This window comes from Schistocerca cancellata, chromosome 1, assembly GCF_023864275.1.
Source record: "Schistocerca cancellata isolate TAMUIC-IGC-003103 chromosome 1, iqSchCanc2.1, whole genome shotgun sequence".
Taxonomy (NCBI): domain Eukaryota; kingdom Metazoa; phylum Arthropoda; class Insecta; order Orthoptera; family Acrididae; genus Schistocerca; species Schistocerca cancellata.
Window position 1 is genome coordinate 1,230,991,380 of NC_064626.1, and position 24,822 is coordinate 1,231,016,201.

A 24,822-nucleotide genomic window follows, 5' to 3' on the forward strand; every position below is an offset into this window, starting at 1 on the left:
CATGGCAATATGATGACAGTCACACTCGTCGTCAGGGTTCCGGTGAACCACGTCTAAATACCATCTACATCTACATCTACATACATGCTCCGCAATCCAGCATACGGTGCGTGGCGGAGGGTACCTCGTACCACAACTAGGATCTTCCCTTCCTGTTCCACTCTCCAACAGAACGAGGGCAAAATGACTGCCTATATGCCTCTGCACGAGCCCTAATCTCTCTTATCTTATCTTTGTGGTTTTTCCGTGAAATAGAAGTTGGCGGCAGTAAAATTGTACTGCAGTCAGCCTCAAATGCTGGTTCTCTAAATTTCCTCAGTAGCGATTCACGAAAAGAACGCCTCCTTTCCTCCAGAGACTCCCACCCGAGTTCCTCAAGCATTTCCGTAACACTCGCGTGATGATCAAACCTATCAGTAACAAATCTAGCAGCCCGCCTCTGAATTGCTTCTATGTCCTCCCTCTATCCGACCTGATAGGGATCCCAAACGCTCGAGCATTACTAAAGAATAGTATTTTATAAGCGGTCTCCTTTATAGATGAAACACATCTTCCCAAAATGCCACCAATGAACCGAAGACGACTATACGCCTTCCCCACAACTGCTATTACATGCTTGTCCCACTTCATGTCGCTCTGCAATGTTACGCCCAAATATTCAATCGACTTGACTGTGTCAAGCGCTAGACTACTAACAGAGTATTCAAACAATCCGGGATTCTTTTTCCTATTAACCTGTATTAATTTACATTTATCTATATTTAGAGTTAGCTGCCATTCTTTACACCAATCACAAATCCTGCCCAAGTCATCTTGTGTCCTCCTACAGTCACTCAACGACGTCACCTTCCCGTACACCACAGCATCATCAGCAAACAGCCGCACATTGCTATCCACCCTATCCAAAAGACCATTTATGTATATAGAAAACAACAGCGGATATACCACACTTCCCTGGGGCACTCCAGATGATACCCTCACCACCGATGAACACTCACCCTCGTGGACAACCACGTCGCCGTGTTGCGCACCAAGCACATCGTAAACCGTCCACAACTTCGCCTGCGATCCGGAAACTGGCGGAATTACAGCTGTAAGAGCAGGTGGTGAGTCATGTTTGGGAAGCTCAGTCGGTAGAGCAATTGAGCGCGAAAGCTTAAAGTCCTAATTTCGAGTCTCGGTCCGGAACGCAGTTTTAATCTGCCAGGAAGTTTCATATCAGCGCACACTCTGCTGCAGAGTGAAAATTTCATTCTGAGAAATAATGGTCTGTCGGCAACGTTCTGGGCCAGCTAGCCTCTGGACAGGATACACCACTCCCAACCGAATAAGTGCATGCATCAAGACCAGAAGTAATGCAACATCATTGTGGAAAGTCGGATAATAGTATACTACCAAGTTCTTTGTAAATTTGACTCGATATTTTAATCCCTCAAATAACAACAGACATCATGTCTTCACGTGAAGTTACATTTCGTTTCTTTCTCCTGTGTGGTTCAGTCATTGTGTCAGGCAGAATGAAGCATACCAGACCCCTTCTGGGTCGCATTTTATTTTTAATACTACTATTTCCATCTTTTATTATATGTCATTCTGAGATCTATATCTCTATTTGTATTGAATTACAAATAATCGTAGCTCGACATCATTACGAGAATTCCGTCTGAAATGCGATTCATATTAATTAGAAATGGATCTCAAGGTGACGTATAGTAACATACCGAAACCAGAATCCAGATAAACAAGAAAAGTGGCCAGAATGGTTTGTCTGTTTCTTTACGATGTTGACAGTTAGCCATGCTGTCATCAGATGTACAACTACGTATCATCTTTGGGTACGACAAATTAAATCATTGATTTTCGTCGAGTAAATATGGTTTCTGTGGTCTCTTCGCATAAAATCGGTCGGTAAAGAACGAGACATCCGTTCGCTAAATTTGTAATTAGACCTACTCAGAATTATCAAATTCTAGCGCATGCTATAATATTCTCAAGACCGAATCAGCAGCATATGTGGTCTGTTCATTCAACACTCCGAATGTAATACTGCGAATTTAAAACAGAGAATGTTGGTCGTACGTAATGCACAGTCTGACGCAGGAGAAAGTGTCATGATGTGCTTCATCGTACCATTTGACAAACTAGTGATGAAGAAAGAGGAAATTGCGCCTTCATTAGTTGCCAGAAAGAAGTTGCCACCGAGAGGATGTTGAAACATTATGAAGCATCAGATGACGATTTTGTCTCAAAAAGAGTTACCATATTCGAGCGTTGAAACCACTGAGATGGACAAAAAAATGTGGTTTCCTTCTCCTCGGAATTAACAGTTCTCTAACGCTAAACACTTATTTTACTGTGGATGGCTACTACTGCCTCCCCTCTCCCCCCCCCCCCCAACCCCACTCACAATGGTTTCTAGAGAACGTTTGATCCGTGAATGTTAGCAAAAGTGGTTCAGATGTTCAAATGTGTGCGAAATCTTATGGGACTTAACTGCTAAGGTCATCAGTCCCTAAGCTTACACACTACTTAACCTAAATTATCCTAAGGACAAACATACACACCCATGCCCGAGGGAGGATTCGAACCTCCGCCGGGTCCGCAAAAGTGGTGTCTTACGGAATTTGGATAGTGAAGATCTTTCGTCAATTCAGCCGCTTTTGGGACGAGAGTTCTACGCCTGCAGCTACCAATAATTACGCTGGTAGCCATTATATAACGATAGGCTTCAAATTAATGTACTGCTGCTAATACTACTATTACTACTTCTACTCTGTTACTATTAATACTTTGGCCCTGGAGAGGGACTAAAATCGGAACCTTTTCCATTCCGAGGATAGGAAATTTACCATCTAGGATAGTCTATGCGTGGCCCACGACCTGCCCTCATGTACCGCAGTACCTCTCTCCTTACATTTGAAACCTCGTAGATGCACTGCTGCATACCTTACTCTCCGCATAAAATTTCTGTTCATTTCTCACTTCTTTTACCTACACTTAGTCTTTCGTATGTTTTTTGTTTCATCCCGACCTACATACTTACGCTCGACACAATCAGTGTTGTCCAATCAACGGGTGAAAATTATGAGGAAAAAATCATGTAGTCCCAAATTTCTGAATAGCGCAGGAGGGAGCGCAACGATAAGCATTATAAAAATTGGGGAGGGGTGCCTTTAGAGGTCACTTCCCTCTAATTGTCTTGAATAACTCGAGAACCATGGATTCTAGAGAAAACTTTTCTTAATAAAAAATTAAACTACATTAAATGAGATACAAGAAAAATACTATTCATTTCTTCTCTAGGACTATTGGTTCATACGTTGCAGGTAAAGGTAATATAGCAGATTATTAAAAATAGTGCTTCAGTGCTATAAAATTAATATTTGTCTATTAGTGAAGTGGGTTAAGAACAAATATTAAGTTAGTGTACCACGTATAACTGCAGTGGAGTAGCATTATGATATAAAACGTGATCTGAAGATACATCGGGATGGAAGGGGAGTGTGATGGAGGGTAGGCAGGACGCCTGGTTGAGGTCATCGTCATGCACTTCTCTCCTTCACAGGTCAGCAGCTGAAGTGCGAGCAGATGATTCCCCTCTTCTACCCCACTGCGTCACAAGAAGCAGCTGCAAGTTGTTTCACAAGTTATCCGACCATCCCCGTCCCATAAGAATCACTGGTGAGACAGTGCACAAACATACTTGGAAGGAGGACTGGGTGTTTATTTTCCACAAAGCGTTATAACGCTGTGTGGCATACAGATATGAGTCACTAATAAGACGTGAGAGACTAATGTGGACAGAATCGACGTAAATCTCTGCACACTGCTCCACACTATTGGAGAGAAGACTGATTCTTAATCATCCTTTACGGTAGCTGCATCGTTCTTCCGGGAAAGGCAACTTTACCGACCACGAACACCGTTCGCTTTTTAGCTAACGGACAGACTACATTTCTCCAGCTTTTTCAGTCCAGATTTCTAACCTGAGTAGAAAAAATTATTTCACTGAGCTCGTGTTTATACGGCGGAGTTATTTTCATTTTATTAAATGAATACTTATTTACAGATGTTAATTAAGCTTTCATGTAAAGTATGTTCCTATAGACAATGGCTGAGAACAATATTGCTTGTAAGTATGACGATGTCGGTGACCTATGCAGTGTTGGTGTGGAAGTTGTTGGATTGGTAAATGTAGCACTTTGCTGTCATCTATCGTTGACAGCTTATTGTAAACCTATGTAACTGTAGTCACTTGGTGGTGAATTAATGACTGACCAGGAAGTTACTCCACTTCTCTCACCTCAAATTACGAACAGACTGAATAAATCTTTTCCATTCAGGATCTGCCGGAATTCTAGCATGCGTTGCACTAAGTGGTTCTACTTACCTCGCATTCACAGTGCATCTTTAAAGGAGGGAGGTAGTGTATCCGATGGACGGATCATGTTCAAGTAGAGAGCAGTGAAATGGAAAATGGATTTTGTCCCGGAGTCCCTTTTAGGGACATTTGGCCGCCTAATGTAATTTTTTTTTATTTGACGGCGTAAGGGTGACTTGCGTGTGAATGTCAATGATGAGTTCCTTTTTTCCTGATTTCTTTTTCACTGTTCTTGGCATTTCCTCTGGGGGGACGGTAGATGGCAATCCTTCAAGTCCGTAGTTGATTCATCACTTAGCTGTTTTTGTTGTTTTTTTTGTTTTTTTAAATTTATTACAGAGGGCAGCAAGCCCTCTGATCGAACACGTTGAGCTACGGTGCCCACCACAATTCAGCTGTGGAGGAGAACTATAGAGAAGTAATTTTCTGTAGTTCCACAGTACCTGGCTGATGTACCTCTGTTGAAACGGGAGACAATGTAAGCAACTGGTCTCTTGAAATTTTGGAGAGTTGAGGCAGAAGTAATGCATCTCCTATGTTGTGAAAAATATGCAAGCTAATGGTAGCAGAGACAATGATATTAACATTATGGAATATTTATTGACACATGTTACTCTTGGAACAGGCGCTACTGTGTGGCAGACAGCTGAAAGCTCCAGTGATTAAGCTTTTCCACGTAACAGCTCACTTAACAACTGCAAACAAGTACTCCCTTACTAAACTGAAAATAACTCCACTCCAGAAGTGCTCAGTGAAGTTATGTTGTCTCCTTACACGAGAGAACTATACGGGAAATACTGGGGATGTATAGTGTCTCTGTAAATTGAAAAGAGAGTAGAGGAAGTTGCCTTTTCCGGAAGAAAGTTGTAGCTGCCGTAAAGGATGGCAGAGAATCAGTTTCTGCTCCGGCAGTGTGGAATATTGTGATGGGATTTACGTAGATTCTGTCCAAATACGTAATATTATCAACTCGTTGGTATTTCATGTAGTGTTAACACCGTTTGTGGAAAATAACCTCGCTCTGGGCATGTCTGTCCACTGTGTCATCAGGGATCCGCAAGGCGTGCTGCGGAGGGTCAGTATAACTTTGCGAAACACCCTGTTGTCACTTCTTGTGACGAAGTGGGGTAGTTAGAGTGGGGAACCACCGCATGACCATGGCCACAATCCGACAACCTACCCTTCTGAATCATACCCCCGTTGTACCCCGAACACGATTAAACCATTAACACTACTTTACTGCATATAGACGTGGTTCACACACTTAATATTTCTTATTAACACCCTTCATTTAACAACAAACGTTAGCTTTACTCAACTGAACAGCATTTTTAACACTCTGCAATATTTCAGTGCCCCGCAACACGTAAGTTAAGTTTGTCTTCGAGAACAAAATGAATAGACACTTTTTGCGGAAAATTTAATGTAGTTAAGGTATGTTGTGGGAAAGATTTTCCTACAGGCAGTGGTTTTCGTGTTATTCTAGAAAAACGAGAAACGTGACCTCTAAAGGCTCTTGCACCCTTTCCTTCCCCCTCCCCCCCCCCCCCCCCCCGGCCCAACGCCAACTTTCCACCGGTGGAGATTTTCACTATGCTGTTCATGGCACTTCCTCCTACCAACATACAAAAATTTACGAATACACGTATTCTTTCCCTTATTCGACCTTTTCTTGTCTTCTTGATTGGGCTAATAGCGCAACCGATGTGATGTCAAAGATTTAGTCTTTACCGGAGGATATTTCGGCTCTTCCATCATTGACAACTACTGTCATTCCCAGGCCTCTTTACGCCTATAACGTAAAAAATTCCCTGGAAACATACCAAACATCACATTGAAGATTTCGTTGAGCACGTGCAGAGCCATTGGCGAGGATTATCTCACCGACCGTTGCGTGTGCTTATCACTCAAGCTTTCTGTGATGTGACAGCTTGTGAGTTGTAAACTTATCGCTACGTTCGTTAATACACGGCCTGGGAAAGTCAAAGTCTTTTCCTTATGGGTAATCAAAAGGGATGACTTGTTCCGTCTTCCGAAGTGAATCAGTACTCATTACACAAAACGGATGTGAAAACGGAGTAGTTCTCGGAGACGTTACACGTGTACCAAGAAATTGGCTGTATGAGTTCGAAGGTCTTAACACGCTAACAAGTAACAAATCTTGTTAATTAAATGGTTTTAAATAATTCTACCATGTCGTGTGCAGCAATAGATGTGCTCCTTCAAGCCATCTACATCCATACTTTGAAAACCACCGTAAGGTGAATGGCAGAGGGTATGTCCCTTGTATCAGTTATTAAGGTTCTTTCCTGTTCCATTCTCGAATGTAGCACGGTAAGAATGATTCTTTGAATACCTCTGTACATGCTGTCATTATTCTATCCCCACGATTCCTATGTGAGTGATACCTATAAGATTGCAGTATATTTCTAGAGTAATCATTTAAAGCCAGTTCTTGAAACTTGGTCAACAGACTTTCTCGAAATAATTTACGTCTATCTTCAAGAGTCTTCCAGTTCGCTCCCTTCAGTATCTCTAGTATTTCTGTGACACTCTCCCACGAATCAAATAAACCTGTGACCATTCGTGCTACCCTTCCCCGTATACGTTCTATATCCCCTGTTAGTCGTATATGGTACAGGTGCCACACACTTGAGCAATATTTCTAGAATCCGTCGTACTAGTGATTTTCCAGAAATCTTTTTTGTAGATTGATTGCACTTCCCCAGCATTCTACCAATAAACCCAAGCCTACCACATGCCTTACCCACTAGTGAACCTATGGAATCATCCCATTTCGTATCCCTACAAACTGTTACACCCAGGTATTTGTATGAGTTGCCGATGCCTGCAACGACTCAGTGATATTGCTGTCACAGGATATTACGTTTTTACATTTCGTAAAGTACACAATTTTTATGAACATATAGAACACGTTGCCAGTTTCTGCACCACCATGAAATCTTAAAAAGATCTGCCTAATATTTATGCAGCTTCTTTCAGATAGTACTTCATTATAGACAACTGCATAATCTACAAAAGGCCTGATTTTGTTATTAATATTGTCTGCAAGGTCATCACTGCACTTAGAAGATGCAACAAGTCCACTAAAGAGACAGCTTACACTACACTCGTTTGTCCTCTGTTCGAATATTGCTGCGCGGTGTGGGATTGACGGAGGACATCGAAAGGGTGCAAAAAAGGGCAGCTCGTTTTGTATTATCACGTAATAGCGGAGAGAGTGTGGCAGATATGATACGCGAGTTGGGATGGAAGTCATTAAAGCAAAGACGTTTTTCGTCGCGGCGAGATCTACACTCCTGGAAATTGAAATAAGAACATCGTGAATTCATTGTCCCAGGAAGGGGAAACTTTATTGACACATTCCTGGGGTCAGATACATCACATGATCACACTGACAGAACCACAGGCACATAGACACAGGCAACGGAGCATGCACAATGTCGGCACTAGTACAGTATATATCCACCTTTCCCAGCAATGCAGGCTGCTATTCTCCCATGGAGACGATCGTAGAGATGCTGGATGTAGTCCTGTGGAACGGCTTGCCATGCCATTTCCACCTGGCACCTCAGTTGGACCAGCGTTCGTGCTGGACGTGCAGACCGCGTGAGACGACGCTTCATCCAGTCCCAAACATGCTCAATGGGGGACAGATCCGGAGATCTTGCTGGCCAGGGTAGTTGACTTACACCTTCTAGAGCACGTTGGGTGGCACGGGATACACGCGGACGTGCATTGTCCTGTTGGAACAGCAAGTTCCCTTGCCGGTCTAGGAATGGTAGAACGATGGGTTCGATGACGGTTTGGATGTACCGTGCACTATTCAGTGTCCCCTCGACGATCACCAGTGGTGTACGGCCAGTGTAGGAGATCGCTCCCCACACCATGAGGCCGGGTGTTGGCCCTGTGTGCCTCGGTCGTATGCAGTCCTGATTGTGGCGCTCACCTGCACGGCGCCAAACACGCATACGACCATCATTGGCACCAAGGCAGAAGCGACTCTCATCGCTGAAGACGACACGTCTCCATTCGTCCCTCCATTCACGCCTGTCGCGACACAACTGGAGGTGGGCTGCACGATGTTGGGGCGTGAGCGGAAGACGGCCTAACGGTGTGCGGGACCGTAGCCCAGCTTCATGGAGACGGTTGCGAATGGTCCTCGCCGATACCCCAGGAGCAACAGTGTCCCTAATTTGCTGGGAAGTGGCGGTGCGGTCCCCTACGGCAGTGCGTAGGATCCTACGGTCTTGGCGTGCATCCGTGCGTCGCTGCGGTCCGGTCCCAGGTCGACGGGCACGTCCACCTTCCGCCGACCACTGGCGACAACATCGATGTACTGTGGAAACCTCACGCCCCACGTGTTGAGCAATTCGGCGGTACGTCCAACCGGCCTCCCGCATGCCCACTATACGCCCTCGCTCAAAGTCCGTCAACTGCACATACGGTTCACGTCCACGCTGTCGCGGCATGCTACCAGTGTTAAAGACTGCGATTGAGCTCCGTATGCCACGGCAAACTGGCTGACACTGACGGCGGCGGTGCACAAATGCTGCGCAGCTAGCGCCATTCGACGGCCAACACCGCGGTTCCTGGTGTGTCCGCTGTGCCGTGCGTGTGATCATTGCTTGTACAGCCCTCTCGCAGTGTCCGGAGCAAGTATGGTGGGTCTGACACACCGGTGTCAATGTGCTCTTTTTTCCATTTCCAGGAGTGTATTTACGAAATTTCAGTCACCAACCTTCTCTTCCGAATGCGAAAATATGTTGTTGAGCCCAACCTACATAGGTAGGAATGATCATCAAAATAATATAAGAGATATCAGAGCTCGAACAGAAAGGTTTAGGTGTTCGTTTTTCCCGCGCGCTGTTCGGGAGTGGAATGGTAGAGAGAAAGTATGTTTGTGGTTCGATCAACCCTCTGCCAAGCACTTAAATGTGAATTGCAGAGTAGTCATGTAGATGTAGATGTAGAGCAATATAGAACATGTACAGCAAAGGTACAAACATACTTCGTGGCGCACACCTGAAGTTACTTCTGCATCTGAGAATGACTCTCCATCCAAGATAACATGCATACTCCCAACCAAAAAGTCTTCAATCCAGTCTCACGTTTAACTTGATACCCCATATGATCGTACTGTTGACAATAAGTGTAGGTGTAGTACTCAGTCAAATGCTTTTCGAAAAATAGAAACAGAACATCCAGCCTTGATCCAAAGCTTCTAGTCTGTACGTGAGAAAAGTGCGCGTTGTGTTTCACGTGGTCGATTCTTTATAAATCCATGCTGGTTGGCATTGAGGAGGTCACTCTGTTGAAGGTACCTCATTATGTTTCAGCTCAGAATATGTTCTAAGATTCTGCAACAAATCGATGTGAATGATTATGGACAGTAATTTTGTGGCTCACTTACACTACCCTACTTCTAGACCGGTGTGACCTGTGCCTTTTCCCAAGAACTGGGCATGGTTTTCTGTTCGAGAGATTTACAGTAGATTATAGTTAGAAGGGGGGCTAACGCAGCCGTAGATTCAGTATAGAATCTGACAGGGATTCCATCGAGCCCGGAGCTTCTTTCTCTTTTAACGATTTCATCTGTTTCTCAACACCACCGACATTAATTCTTATTTCATTCATCTTTGCAGTGGTACGAGGATAAATTGGGAAATTCTCCTGGGTTTTCGTTTGCAAAGCAACATTTGGAATTGAAGTTTAGCATATCGGCTTTTGCTTTGCTACCTTCAATTCTAGTTCCTGTCTTATTCACTATTGACTGGACACTCACTCTTTTGCCACTGAGAACCTTTACATACAACCATAATTTCTTTGGGTTCTGTGGAAGATCGGTTGACGAAATTCTGCTATGGTAGTCATTGAAGGCATTAAGAACTGTTCGACTGGGTACATGTCTATCCAGTGCTTGGTCAACTATTCTTTTAAACTGGAGCCAGATATTCTCTACATGCTCCTGTTCTGTGTCGGAAGTTTCATGTTCCTCTTTGAGATATGAGACTATTGGTTTTATTTTTATCTAGTTCATTGAACATACATATCTTACTGCTCGTGTTAGTTTTCCTTTTTTCTTTGGTAATCATTGTTGCGACAACCGCGTCATATTCACTGATACCACTTTCGATGTGGACATTCTCAAAGAGGTTAGGTCTATTTGTTGCCATTATATCCTATATATTTCCGTCAAGAGTCGGTTTCGTAACTGTTCTAGATAGTTTTCAGAGAAGGCATTTAGTAAAGTTTCACAGGATGTCTTATCACTCCCACCTCTAACAAAACTGTAATTTTCCCAGATAATTGTCTGCACTGATAGTTACAGTATGACTGTGAAACTTACGTAGATGTAAACTAATGTTAACTATAAAGTTTCTGGTTGCATCAAGGATGAGCCTGGTGAGCGATAGAAGGATCCAATCATTATTTTATGCCCACACCTGATACTGTATCTTGCCCAATCAATCTCCCAAGCAGCCTCAATTTCTACCTTAGTGGATTTAAGCTTCTTGTCTACTGCGACAAATACACCACCCCCATTTCCCATTTGCCCATCCTTTCGGTATACATTTAAATTTCCCCCTAAAATGTCACTGCTATCAATTTCAGATTTGAATCAGCTTTCTGTATCTTGTTTTATGTAAGCTGCATTGCTTGTTATGAGCGCTTCATGCTCTGGTACTTTATTTCGAATGCTTCGGCAGTTTACAATTATGATTTTAATACTCTCAACTATGGGAGGCATTTGTTTCGATCTTACACTCATACTTCTGGGTTTCCCATAGCTATCGTTATGGATTGGAAGGAGAGTCGCATAATCTACAAAAAAAAAGTCTGTGCATCCCACACACAGTTGGCCATATGAATGAAGCCTCTGGTGTGTCGTGCACATCTGACCCGTTTGGGGGGATACAGCAGTTCCCTACTGTACGTCTAGAAGGCGCCGCCTACCTTGTCACAGAACTTTCGAAGTCTCAGGTTGAGTACTTCCATTCGACTCAGAACCAAAGGTCGACCATCAGTTCTGAGGACAATGTTGCAAATTGTGAGCTTCACTGAAACTCCTTCCGCCAGGCTGGTCTTGTCAACCTTCTCTGCCAGTTGGTGGAATGAACCAAGAATGACCTCGGAGCCCAGACGACAGGCATCATTTGTTCCAACATGCACCACCATCTGCAGCTGGTTCCACCCTGTTCCCTCAGTGGCTGCTGGAATAGCCTCTTGAACATAATAGGGCCCCCAGGCATACACACTGTGTTCACCTGGTGTCAAGTCCTGTCTCTTGCTTCCATTTCCCTAAGGAGTTCCGTCATTCACCGTACGCTTGAACTGCCCACGATTAATAGATCCCTACCCTTTTGCGTTTGCCTCCTCCTGATACCGGATAGAACAGGAGTCTCCAAAACAGGTAACGTTAGGCCCACTAACTTAGTTTCAGTTTCAGAGAAAGACAGCACCTCAAACTTGTTGGTTATTGGGATCGGTACATCATCCTGAGTCCTCCCTGGTCTCCTTAAACCATGTTCAGGACGTCTAGATTACCACTGGCACCGTACCTGCAGTCACGCGGACTTGTAATGACAGATACTGTGCTTTCTGGAGAGGAGACAGGCTCCATGGGAGGAGAATGTGCTTGAGGTTCCTCTGCTACAGGTATCCCAGCGTCCACGACTCTTGGGAGCTTTTACAATACGCCGATTCGCAGGTTGCCAATAGTTCCATAGTAATCAGGGCGACTTCCAGCTGCTTACGAACGTCAATGAACTCATCCCGTGTTCTACAACACATTCTCAGTGGGGCTCAAATTTGGCTGGTGAAGTGTATTACAAGGCAAAAATCAAATACCTTTAAATTATGCACGCTGATTATCTTTTAATCTGTTGAGCTAAAAAGTTAGTATTCCCTCTATGAACTGAAGCAAATACGCAAACAAGATTTCTATTACGGCAACACAGAAACCTATGGCAAAAACTACTAGTTTCCTAAAACGTTTTGAGATTAATTATAGTTGTTAACAAACTCAAAGCCGGCTGGTGTGGCGGAGCGGTTCTCGGCACTTCAGTCTGGAACCGCGTGACCGCCACAGTCGAGGTTCGAATCCTGCCTCGGGCATGGATGTGTATGATGTCCTTCGTTAGGTTGAAGTAGTTTCTAAGGTCTTGGGGACTGATGCCCTCAGATGTTAAGTCCCATAGTGCTCAGAGCCATTTGAACCATTTGAACGAACTCAAAAACAGAGATAATTTACCATAAATGCAGATAACATACAGGGTATTCCTCTTAAAGGGAAAATTAGATCTACCACAATATGAAAGGTACAAAATCTGCTACAGTAACTAAATCACAGACGCTGATTTGCTACAGATTGCTAGAAGATGATGAAAAGGCAAGTGGTAGCTTCCTAAAATTCTTAAAAACGCACTTTTTTGCGTTGATATATAACCAATTTGAGAAGTGATGTATTCTTTGGCAGAACTGTGAACCACAAAATTCGATTTACTACGAAATAAATTACGTATCCAAAGCACCCTTACAGGTAACTTATGAAAATGTAGTTTCGTTAGCGTCCGAAAATTCTTAAAATAACCTATTTCTCACGTAATTCTACAATGAAATTAGATACAGATTGTTTTGAACGAGGATAGGCCTACCATTGTCAAAAATTTTAAAAGAGCACAATTAAGTTTAAGGCTACAGTAAATGATAACAGTACGAGTTTATCGTGGCACTCGCGAATGTCCAAAATTTCACAGTAGATCACAATACAAACGGGTATTGATACATCAATGAAAGATTACGTATAAACGACGCGAACAGTAAAATACGAGAATGAAGGAATTTAAATCGTCATGGTCTTGTACACGCAGTGTCACACAAAGGAAAATTCCTACGTCGTCTTTCATATATATATAAAAAAAGTGGGTACCACAGGGTTTTTCACTTCGCTGATTCTGTGCCGCTTCTACACTAGGGTGCCGAAGAACAATACTCAATTCTCGATTAAAGTTGCTATAATTTGCAGCAACAACAAAGCACCTTTTCTGCAGAGGAAATTTCAAAGAAATGCTAATGAATATAATGAACAGTACATTGGTACTCCTTTCACAGTGGAGGTAGCTTTTCCATCTACGCAGAACAATAAAGCTACAGGATTAGCTGATCTAAGAGCAGAGAAAATTAAAATGTTTTGGCCAGTAACGAAGCAACTGTAGTTATGAAGAACTGTATTTAAAAATTGCAGCTAACATCTGATCAAAGCCAAAGTTGTTGCATTTCTAAAGTCTTTAAAAGGAACAACAGACTATACATCTGACAAATTTTTCTTCTTTGCCACTGTATGAAGTCTTGGAAGTCCGATACTCACGTCGCATGTGACGACTTCTTGATAAAAACCTCATTAATGAAGAGCCTGGTTTCCGCCCAGGAAAGTCGTTCTGTAGTCAGATCCTTAATCTGACTTTATACATAGATAGAGGAGACGAAAGAGGGCAAGTTGCAGGAGTGGGATTCATAGTTCTGACAGCAGCATATGCCACTGTCAGCAACAAGAAGTGTGTCAGGAAGGTGTATTCAGACACAGAATACTACCTTTTATCCAGTGTTTGCCGCAAAACAGGAGATATTTCTCACCCCATAGTAAGAAGATCCAATGCAGGACCTGGAAAAACGGTCTCCCTCAGGGTAGTATACTGGCATCCAAGCTGGACAACATCTGCACAGACGACCAACGAGTCTAACCTGGAACCAGAAGATTTATTTATGCAGATGACACAGCAACTGTAGCCCAAGGAGCTGGAGTCAAAGCTGACAGTAGCCCTCAAATATCTCGGTAAGTATTATGACGGTAACCATCTCAAGCCAAACACCGGAAAGACGCAGGTCTGTGCCTTTCATCTTAGAAGCCGGGTACTAGGAGGAAGTTAAATATTATCTGGTGGTGGCAGTAACTATGCCACTACAAAACGCCAAAATACTTGCATGTAAAGCTGGGTAGGAGTCTCACACGCAAAGATCATTACAAAGAACCAAAGCTAAAAGTATCTGCCTGGATAAACATCATCCATAACCTTATTGGCACCATCTAGGGCCAAAGACAAACGTGTTCAATGCTCATATTATGCTTCTCTGCTGCCGAATACGCAGCAACAGTGGAGGGAAATGCCAAACAGGTGTATACAGCATTAAATGAGAGTGGACGCGTTGTGAGTGCCTACGACCAGCTCCAGTCACCAAAACTATCAAATTATGGAAGTAGTGCCATCTCGCATTCTCCGCAGAAACGGAGAAAAAGAAGCAGGAAATTGATCGCAGACGCCCCCTCTTTGGATATATTTACAGAAACCTGGGTTCAGATCAAGTAGGAACTTCATGCAAGCAACCAGTATCACCTATTGCATCAGCATATGGAACTCACTGAACACAGTTATGGGAAAGTTCATTAATCGAAATGATTGAGGAAATCACTCAAGAGGAAGCTCTCTCCAGCTTTCGTCAGCCGTATGTGACGTAGAAGGTATTAAAGCGATTGAGGACAGGAGTGTCACAACGCAAGTTGAAGCTGAGGAAGTGGGGATTCATGACTGAAGACTGTGATGATCTTGAGGACCCACGTCATCTCTTGTCTACAGAAACCTGCTCGATCCTTGAACCAGAGGAGCTCTATATGCTGCAAATGATGAGACCATCAAGACGGCGATATTCTTCGGCTTATAGTCAATGTAACAGAAATGGAAATGAAATGAGCGTACAGTATTGTGGGCCAGGAGTCCCCCATTCGGGGAAGTTCGGTTCGGGGGCAAGTACTTATTGCTTTCGACGCCACATTGGGCGACTTGCACGCTGTAGATGGGGATGAAATGATGATGAAGGCAACACAACACCCAGTCCTTGAACGGAGGAAACCTCCTGCCGCAGACGGGAATCGAACCCGGGCCCCTTGGCGTTGCACTCCGCCGCGCTGACAACTCAGCTAATGGGGGCGGACTATGTAACAGAAAGTTAGCGGTACTTGGCAGAATTTTGTTACAATTTTTATTATTTTGTGTTATGTAAATCCTGTACACGGAAAATAAAATAAACAAATAGTTGTGCTTATGTTCCGGTTCCGCGGAAGGATCTTTCTGAAGAGGATTCTGCGCGATTACGTGAAAACTGCTGTAATCAATAATACACGGAGTCACATATATTTGGAACCTATTACGATGGCAATTAGTCTCATTGCATTTCTGTATGATCTGAGGAAACTGTAGTGAAATGATTATCATTTTTTCTGACTAGAACTACTGGTGGTTGTTACCTATCAACGAAAGGGATCTCTTTCTAATGCACTTTAAACTTAGTTTCCCAGTATTTGTAATTACAAATGGAACATCATCGACTTATTTTCCTGGCAAATTGTGCTGGTACAGTGACGAAAAAAGTGGGTGCACCAAAAAATAATTGATCCAGAGTAAAACATTTGTCTGGGTAACATGTTTAAGTCATTAACATTACAAAATCACAGGTTAATGTAATCGCGAGATAAGCCTTTGTAATGTGAAATTCTAGTACATTAATAACCGGTGTAAAGTGCATAATTTTAAATTCAAGCATATACGAATGCGTGCATTGTGTTATACAAGTGCCGGATATCAGTTTGAGGGATGGAGTATACTCCTGTTGCAATTGGTCGGTCAACAGAGGGACGGTTAACAATAGTTGTGGATGACGCTGTAGTTAGCAGAATGAGATTTTCACTCTGCAGCGGAGTGTGCGCTGATATGAAACTTCCTGGCAGATTAAAACTGTGTGCCCGACCGAGACTCGAACTCGGGACCTTTGCCTTTCGCGGGCAAGTGCTCTACCATCTGAGCTACCGAAGCACGATACACGCCCGGTGCTCACAGCTTTACTTCTGCCAGTATCACGTCTCCTACCGTCCAAACTTTACAGAAGCTCTCCTGCGAACCTTGCAGAACTAGCACTCCTGAAAGAAAGGATATTGTGGAGACATAGCTTAGCCACAGCCTGGGGGATGTTTCCACAATGAGATTTTCACTCTGCAGCGGAGTGTGCGCTGATATGAAACTTCCTGGCAGATTAAAACTGTGTGCCCGAGCGAGACTCGAACTCGGGACCTTTGCCTTTCACGGGCAAGTGCTCTACCATCTGAGCTACCGAAGCACGAAAACAAACTTTACAGAAGCTCTCCTGCGAACCTTGCAGAACTAGCACTCCTGAAAGAAAGGATATTGTGGAGACGAGATACTGGCAGAAGTAAAGCTGTGAGTACCGGGCGTGAGTCGTGCTTCGGTAGCTCAGATGGTAGAGCACTTGCCCGCGAAAGGCAGAAGTCCCGAGTTCGAGTCTCGGTCGGGCACACAGTTTTAATCTGCCAGGAAGTTTCAGACGCTGTAGTTGTCGTCCGATGATGCCTCCGTACACGCTCGACTGGAGACGGATTTGGTGATCGAGGAGGCCGAGGAAACCTGTCGACCTGTGTAGAGTATGTTGGGTTACAACAGCAGCATGCTTGCGAGCGTTATCCTGTTGGAAAACATCACCTGGAATGCTGTTCATGAATGGCAACACAACAGGCTGAATCGCCAGAGTGACGTACAAATTTGCAGTCAGATTGCATGGGATAACCCAGAGAGCGCTCCTGCTGTCATACGAAATCACACCCCAGGCCATAACTACCAAGCTGCAGTCTAACCAAAAGGCGGTCATCACTGAAACCTAAGCAGACCAGCTTTCATTAGAATACAGAACAGATCTACATCCTGCCCTCCAATGAGCTCTCGCTTGACACCATTGAAGTCGCAATGACCTCTATTAGATCCTTCAGCCGTTGCATACCGTTTTACTTGGAGTTTAATATTGAGGAACAGAAGCATATTAAATGACTAGTGTTGAATTTTACATTCAGTCACAGGAGGAACAATTGGGCGTGATACATAAAGATAACTGTTTGTCTCCTGAAAGCCTTCGTAGCATTTGCTTTTGCACCATAGTGTCTAATTCCCTAGGTAAGCTAGAAGAAGAGAACAGGGTCGTATAGTTCCTTAAAGACTGATTCTTAATTCAGTCTGTAGGAAGACCGGTCTGCTCGTCAATTACCTAATAATTCATACAGTTTAATCTTAATTATGCTTTGATTTCCCTAAGAAATTCCCTTTTGTCTTTGATCTTCGTTCTTGTTGAAGGTACAGCATCAATCGCTGGATCAAGCTATCGTATAATTGGTTTTACATGGTCATCACACTATAAAGCGGCTTCGATTTATATTTCTCTATGGCAACAGTTGTGACTGTTTGTAGTGATTGTTTGCTAATTGTACTGTCAAACAATTAAGTGGTTATCCGTTATTTTTTGCAGTATTTTTATCTTTGCAAATGTTGAAGTTTGATTGTCAGTTCATGGAATTTGCGCCCGTCCTTTGTAGGAATGTTTCCAGTTAGCTGCAGTTTTCTGGTACTATGGAAGTTGCGCATTCCCTATAAACATCTTCTAAAGGCTTCCAACTTTGTGCGTCATGCCTCATTTAGAGACAATTAGCTTCCCATCTTGTTCACTCTAGTTAAGCACCAAGGCATTTTGACATCTGATAATTCCTCATTGTAGAGAATTACGAAGTCCATATACTGGTAAGGATGCCGTGAAATCGATCAGAATGTTTAACCATTGGTCCGTAAAGTCTTAGTATGTTTAATATGTGACAGTGTAGCACCATATCGAACTATTGTATAGGAAATAATGGGACATTATTTGTGTTAATGATGCGTTTCCCCACATTCTCTGTCCGTCTTTGTATGAGACACCTTACACTATTCTTTTTCCTGTCTTCTGACTTGTTTGATGCGACCCGTCACGAATCACTCTGCTGTACCAACCTCATCGTTTAGTAGTAGCACTTGTAGCTCAGATGCTAAATTACTTGTTGGACGTATTCCAGTCTCTGTCTTCTCCTACAGTTTTCACGTTCTACAGCTCCCTCTAGTATTATAAAGGTTATTCGCCGATGTCTTAACAGATGTCGTATCATCCTGTCCCTTCTTATTGTTAGTATTTTCCATACACTCCTTTCCTCCCCGATTCTGCGGAGAACCTCCTGATACCACTTAATTAGCGACATACTTCTGCAGCACTGCATCTCAGATACTGTCCATGATTGACAACCATGCAATGCTCTGCTCAAAACCTACATTCTCAGAAATTTCTTCCTCAAATTAAGGCTATGTTTGACACCAGTAGACTTTTATTGGTCACGGATGCCTTCTTTACCTGTACTACTCTGCTTTTTGTGTCCTCCTTGCTTCATCCGTTACAGAACTACTTTGTTTTCAAAGTATGTGAACTCCTTAACTTCGCCTACGTCGTCATCATCAGTCCCTATGTTTAGTTTCTCGTTGTTCTCATTTCAGCTACTTGTCATAACTTTTCCCTTTTCCTATTTACACTAAGTCCATATTCTGTACCCATTAGACTGTTCATTCCATACAACTGTTCTTGTAATTCTACTTCCCTTCCACTAAGGATAGCAAGGTCATCAACGAATCTTATCATTTACATCCTTTCACTGTGAATTTTGATCCCACTGTTGAGCCATTCTCTTATTTACGTCATTCCTTTTTCGAAGTGTAGATCGAACAGTATGGGCGAAAGATAGAATCCCTGTCTTACACCCTTTTTAATCCGTGCGTTAAATTATTATTCCCTCTTGGCTCTTGTAAATGTTGTATATTACCCGTCTTTCCTTATAGATAACTCCTATTTTTCGCAGGAATTCGAACATCTAGCACCATAGGGTTGTCAGCTCCTGAAAGCTTTATTATACCGTCACTTTACCACTCAAAACAGATTACAATTTTTTGTTGCTACGCACGGATTAAGAAATTTTTACTTCATTACCATCCAGTGCTGCTTCTTTCTTGAGTTTACACGCACTCGATGATACAACGTGGAATGTGACTAAGCAACCTGTACTTTCCCCCCTGCAGAGATAGCTGAAACAGTATTGCACGACTTCCTGGCGTCTCGCCTGCAGTTTGCATTTTCCTCCTACCTTCCGCTTTACGAAATCCTTAGTAACACATAACTTAATACGATAAAACAACAGTTGTTTCTCGAAAAACATACTCTAAATATGTAGTACGGAAAGCCTCACCACGGCATGTAGGCTGTTGTTCGTAATTTCCTTTATTTTTCTAACAACTAAAACTGAGAATTCAGAAGTCACTTTGCCATTATGACCAGGACTTGTGCTGGATAACGGGGCCTGTATACCCAATACTTTTGTTAGTACACATTTGCCATTGCTTTAATCAAATGTACCGAATCATGAATAATGAAGTCATTACTCATCATTTCCTAGGTATTTCGTAACGCAAAATATAGAGCATCATGGAATGAGAATACACTTTCATTTGCGACTCTCTAGGAGGAACATCAATCACTAATATAAATGTATTGGTTTATACAATATAAATCAAAACTCAACTGCTTTCCCGTCAAGTTATTGCAATAATCTGAGCCTGACTGAAAGATTTGAAGTTCTGAAGTAATGCATAATCAGACACGTATTGCCTGTAAGACCTCGAAATATTTTTTACGTTCTTGTGAAATATACAAGATATAGAGCATCGAGAGGCTATTAGATGAAAGTCGGTTTGGCTTTCGGAAAGGTAAAGACACCAGGAGGACGCTGTGACAACGCGCTTGATAATGGGAGCAAGACTGATGAAAAATCAAGACACACTCACTGGCTTTGTCGCTCTAGAAAACGCATACGATAATACACTCCTGGAAATGGTAAAAAGAGCACATTGACACCGGTGTGTCAGACCCACCATACTTGCTCCGGACACTGCGAGAGGGCTGTACAAGCAATGATCACACGCACGGCACAGCGGACACACCAGGAACCGCGGAGTTGGCCGTCGAATGGCGCTAGCTGCGCAACGTTTGTGCACCGCCGCCGTCAGTGTCAGCCAGTTTGCCGTGGCATACGGAGCCCCATCGCAGTCTTTAACACTGGTAGCATGCCGCGACAGCGTGGACGTGAACCGTATGTGCAGTTGACGGACTTTGAGCGAGGGCGTATAGTCGGCATGCGGGAGGCCGGGTGGACGTACCGCCGAATTGCTCAACACGTGGGGCGTCAGGTCTCCACAGTACATCGATGTTGTCGCCAGTGGTCGGCGGAAGGTGCACGTGCCCGTCGACCTGGGACCGGACCGCAGCGACGCACGGATGCACGCCAAGACCGTAGGATACTACGCAGTGCCGTAGGGGACCGCACCGCCACTTCCCAGCAAATTAGGGACACTGTTGCTCCTGGGGTATCGGCGAGGACCATTCGCAACCGTCTCCATGAAGCTGGGCTACGGTCCCGCACACCGTTAGCCCGTCTTCCGCTCACGCCCCAACATCGTGCAGCCCGCCTCCAGTGGTGTCGCGACAGGCGTGAATGGAGGGACGAATGGAGAAGTGTCGTCTTCAGCGATGAGAGTCGCTTCAGCCTTGGTGCCAATGATGGTCGTATGCGTGTTTGGCGCCGTGCAGGTGAGCGCCACAATCAGGACTGCATACGACCGAGGCACACAGGGCCAACACCCGGCATCTTGGTGTGGGGAGCGATCTCCTACACTGGCCGTACACCACTGGTGATCGTCGAGGGGACACTGAATAGTGCACGATACATCCAAACCGTCATCGAACCCATCGTTCTTCCATTCCTAGACCGGCAAGGGAACTTGCTGTTCCAACAGGACACTGCACGTCCGCATGTATCCCGTACCACCCAACGTGCTCTAGAAGGTGTAAGTCAACTACCCTGGCCAGCAAGATCTCCGGATCTGTCCCCCATTGAGCATGTTTGGGACTGGATGAAGCGTCGTCTCACGCGGTCTGCACGTCCAGCACGAACGCTGGTCCAACTGAGGCGCCAGGTGGAAATGGCATGGCAAGCCGTTCCACAGGACTAATCCAGCATCTCTACGATCGTCTCCATGGGAGAATAGCAGCCTGCATTGCTGCGAAAGGTGGATATACATTGTACTAGTGCCGACATTGTGCATGCTCTGTTGCCTGTGTCTATGTGCCTGTGGTTCTGTCAGTGTGATCATGTGATGTATCTGACCCCAGGAATGTGTCAATAAAGTTTCCCCTTCCTGGGACAATGAATTCACGGTGTTCTTATTTCAATTTCCAGGAGTCTATTAAATGGTTCAAGGTGTTTGAAATTCTGAAAACAATACGAGTAAGCTATAGGGAAAGACAGGTAATGTACAGGAACCAAGATGAAAGAATAGGAACAGAAGACCACGAACGAAGCGCTCGGGTTAAAAAGGGTGTAAGACAAGGATGCAGTCTTTGAAGTCTTTGGCCCCTATTGCTCAGTTTGTGCACTGAAGAAGCAATAAAGAAAATAAAAGGAAGATCCAAGAGTGGGATGGAAATTCAGGTTGAAGGGATATCAATGATGTGATTCGATGACGACATTGCTATCCTCACTGAAAGTGAAGAAGAAATGCAGGACCCCTAGAATGGAATAAGCTGCCTAACCAGCACACACTACTCACTGAGAGAAAGGTGGAGGTAATGAGGAGTAACAGCGAATAGACTACGGATGAACTGAACACCAAAATTCGTGAATAGGAATTGACGCATAGAAAGTATTCTAGTACTTTGGAAGCAAAATACATGACGGACGACATAAGGAGGACTTAAAACATAGAGTACACCAGTCAGAAAGGACGTTCCTGGCCCAAAGAGATCTACTAATACTCTTCATTTGAAGAAGAAATTTCTGATAATCCACATTCGGAAGACATTACTGAATCATGGACTGCTGGAACGCCAGGAATAAGAAGAATGGAAGCGTTTGAAATGTGGTGCTTTAGAAGGTTTTGAAAATGAGGTGGACACACTAGGAATGTGGAGATTTGCAGCAGAGTCGGCTGAGAAAGGAGTAACGGACATAAAGACAGGATAGGATGACATGACATGTGTTAAGAAATCAAGAAATAACATTCAAGATGATGGAGGAAACTGTAGAGAGAAAAAAGTTTAGAGGAAAGCATAGAGTGGAATACAACAAAAAAATGAAGGACTTGAAGTGCAGGTACTACTTTAGGAAGAAGAGGCTGGCAAAGGAGAAACTTTTTGCAAAAACAGACATAATGTCTGATGGGATACCGCAATCACTGGTTATACAATGTTACTTATAATCCGTCTTGATTGCAAAATGTTTAATCACATGACCGGTTTCGGTTCCTCTAGAACCATCTTCAGATCTGAAACGATAATTATACTAATTTACTATTTTACAAATGTAAATTTTTTTTATCCTATTCGATCAACATCAAATGTACCAGAACATCCCTGCAATTTCGGTTACAGACGTAACCCGTCCATACACAGGAACCTTCACATGCTGCGTCTCACAAAATTGGTTGGCAGAATGCACGTCATTTATATTAATTATAAAACTATTATCGACAGGTGGCGTCTGGTACATTTTTTACATTACATATGCACATACTGTATTAAGTAGATTTTTGTAATTTACTTTTATCTCTAAAAATACTTAACAAAAATCTGTAGATGTCAAGGTTAAAATCTGTTCTTGTCAAAATTAAAATACACATTATAATTATAATTTATATACGATCTAATACAAAGGGCGATTTCTATATTCATGGTGTTGTTTTCCTCCGTGGTCTGCTTCCGTGGTTCCTGCTATTTCGGCGTTGTGCCGCTAGTCGTTCAGTCGTCTGATGTCCATCGCCGTGGGTAAGAGGGCCGTGCAGGATGGCTCCGTTAGGCGCTGCACGCATCTTCCAGCTTTCTCAACATGCACCATCTCTCATCAAACGGTTCAAATGGCTCTGAGCACTATGGGACTTGACATCTGAAGTCATCAGTCCCCTAGAACTTAGAACTACTTAAACCTAACTAACCTAAGGACATCACACACATCCATGCCCGAGGCAGGATTAGAACCTGCGACCGTAGCAGTCACGTGGTTTCGAACTGAGCGCCTACAACCGCTAGACCACCGCGGCCGGCCAATGGCTTACATTTTTGTAAATCACTTAGAAAACTAATTCTTTGATGAAAATCCTGATATCGCTGAGAAAATTGTGTATTACAGAACATAAGTTGACGACTCTCTTTTATTATACAAAGGAGATAAAAATGATATCGAAAACGTAGCACAAAAAATGAGGTCTCAACACCTGGATATTCGATTCACTATGGATTTTGAAGAAGACAACCTATACATTACTTAGATTTAACACCAATAAAGAAAGATGAGAAACATAAATTTAGCATATTCCGAAAACATACGTGTACAGGTTTAGTTATTAATGATCGCTCTTGTCACGCACCGCGATACAAATGGCCATATCTTACTTTGATAGTATACAGGCTACTAACATAACCAAGCCAACAGGAAGTAGAAAAAGAAGTAAATATTTTAAAACAAGTGGCCGTAGCGAACGGATATACGTGTAAGAAGGAGATGAATATTTATAATAAAGAAGAGGCAGATGAAACTAACAGAAAGAAGTCAAATCGCAGGTAAGAGGAACAACAAGAAAAAAAGCGTGGCTCTCACTTGCAGTGAAAGAATTACAGATAAGGCTGAAAGGTGCTTTCGTAAATCCGACGTTAAAATGGGGTTCCGAACAAATAACACTCTAAAATTGAAGCTCCGGCACAAAATATGTAATAGTAGGAATAAATTTCAGCATTCAGGTGTATAAGATCAAATGCGATGTCTGCTGTAAACAATATAAAGGGTAGGAGCTTTGAAACCAGTTTCAGGGAGCACACCTACTCCAAAACAAAACAGCGTTTGGGGTCCACATGGATGCCTTAAAGTACTCAGTCACGACATAGAACAAAATTTTGACATCCTACATACAGCTCATAAGGGACAATTTCTTAGCATTTTGGAAGAAATTGAAATATACAACCGCAAAAAGAAAGATCAGGATTTAATCCTCAACGAGGAAATCGAGTTCTATCATAACGTCTATTTTAGTATTTATGACGACTTACAGAGATGATCACTGTTGCGCAAAGAAGTCCAAGCCGAAGGGTGAGAGATGGTGCATGGCGAAAAAGCTGGAAGATGCGTGCAGCGCGTAACGGCGCCCTCCTGCACGACCCTCTCACCCACGGCGATGGACATCAGACGACTGAACGGCTAGCTGCACAACACCGAAATAGCGGGAATCACGGAAGCAGACCATGGATAAAACAAGTCTACACCAGGCCATGAATAGAAATCGCCCCTTCTTTTGGATCGTACTAAAATTATAATTATATTGTGTATTCTAATTTTGACAAGTACAGGTTTTAACCTTGACATCTACAGATTTTAGTTAAATATTTATAGAGATAAAAGTAAATTACAAAAATCT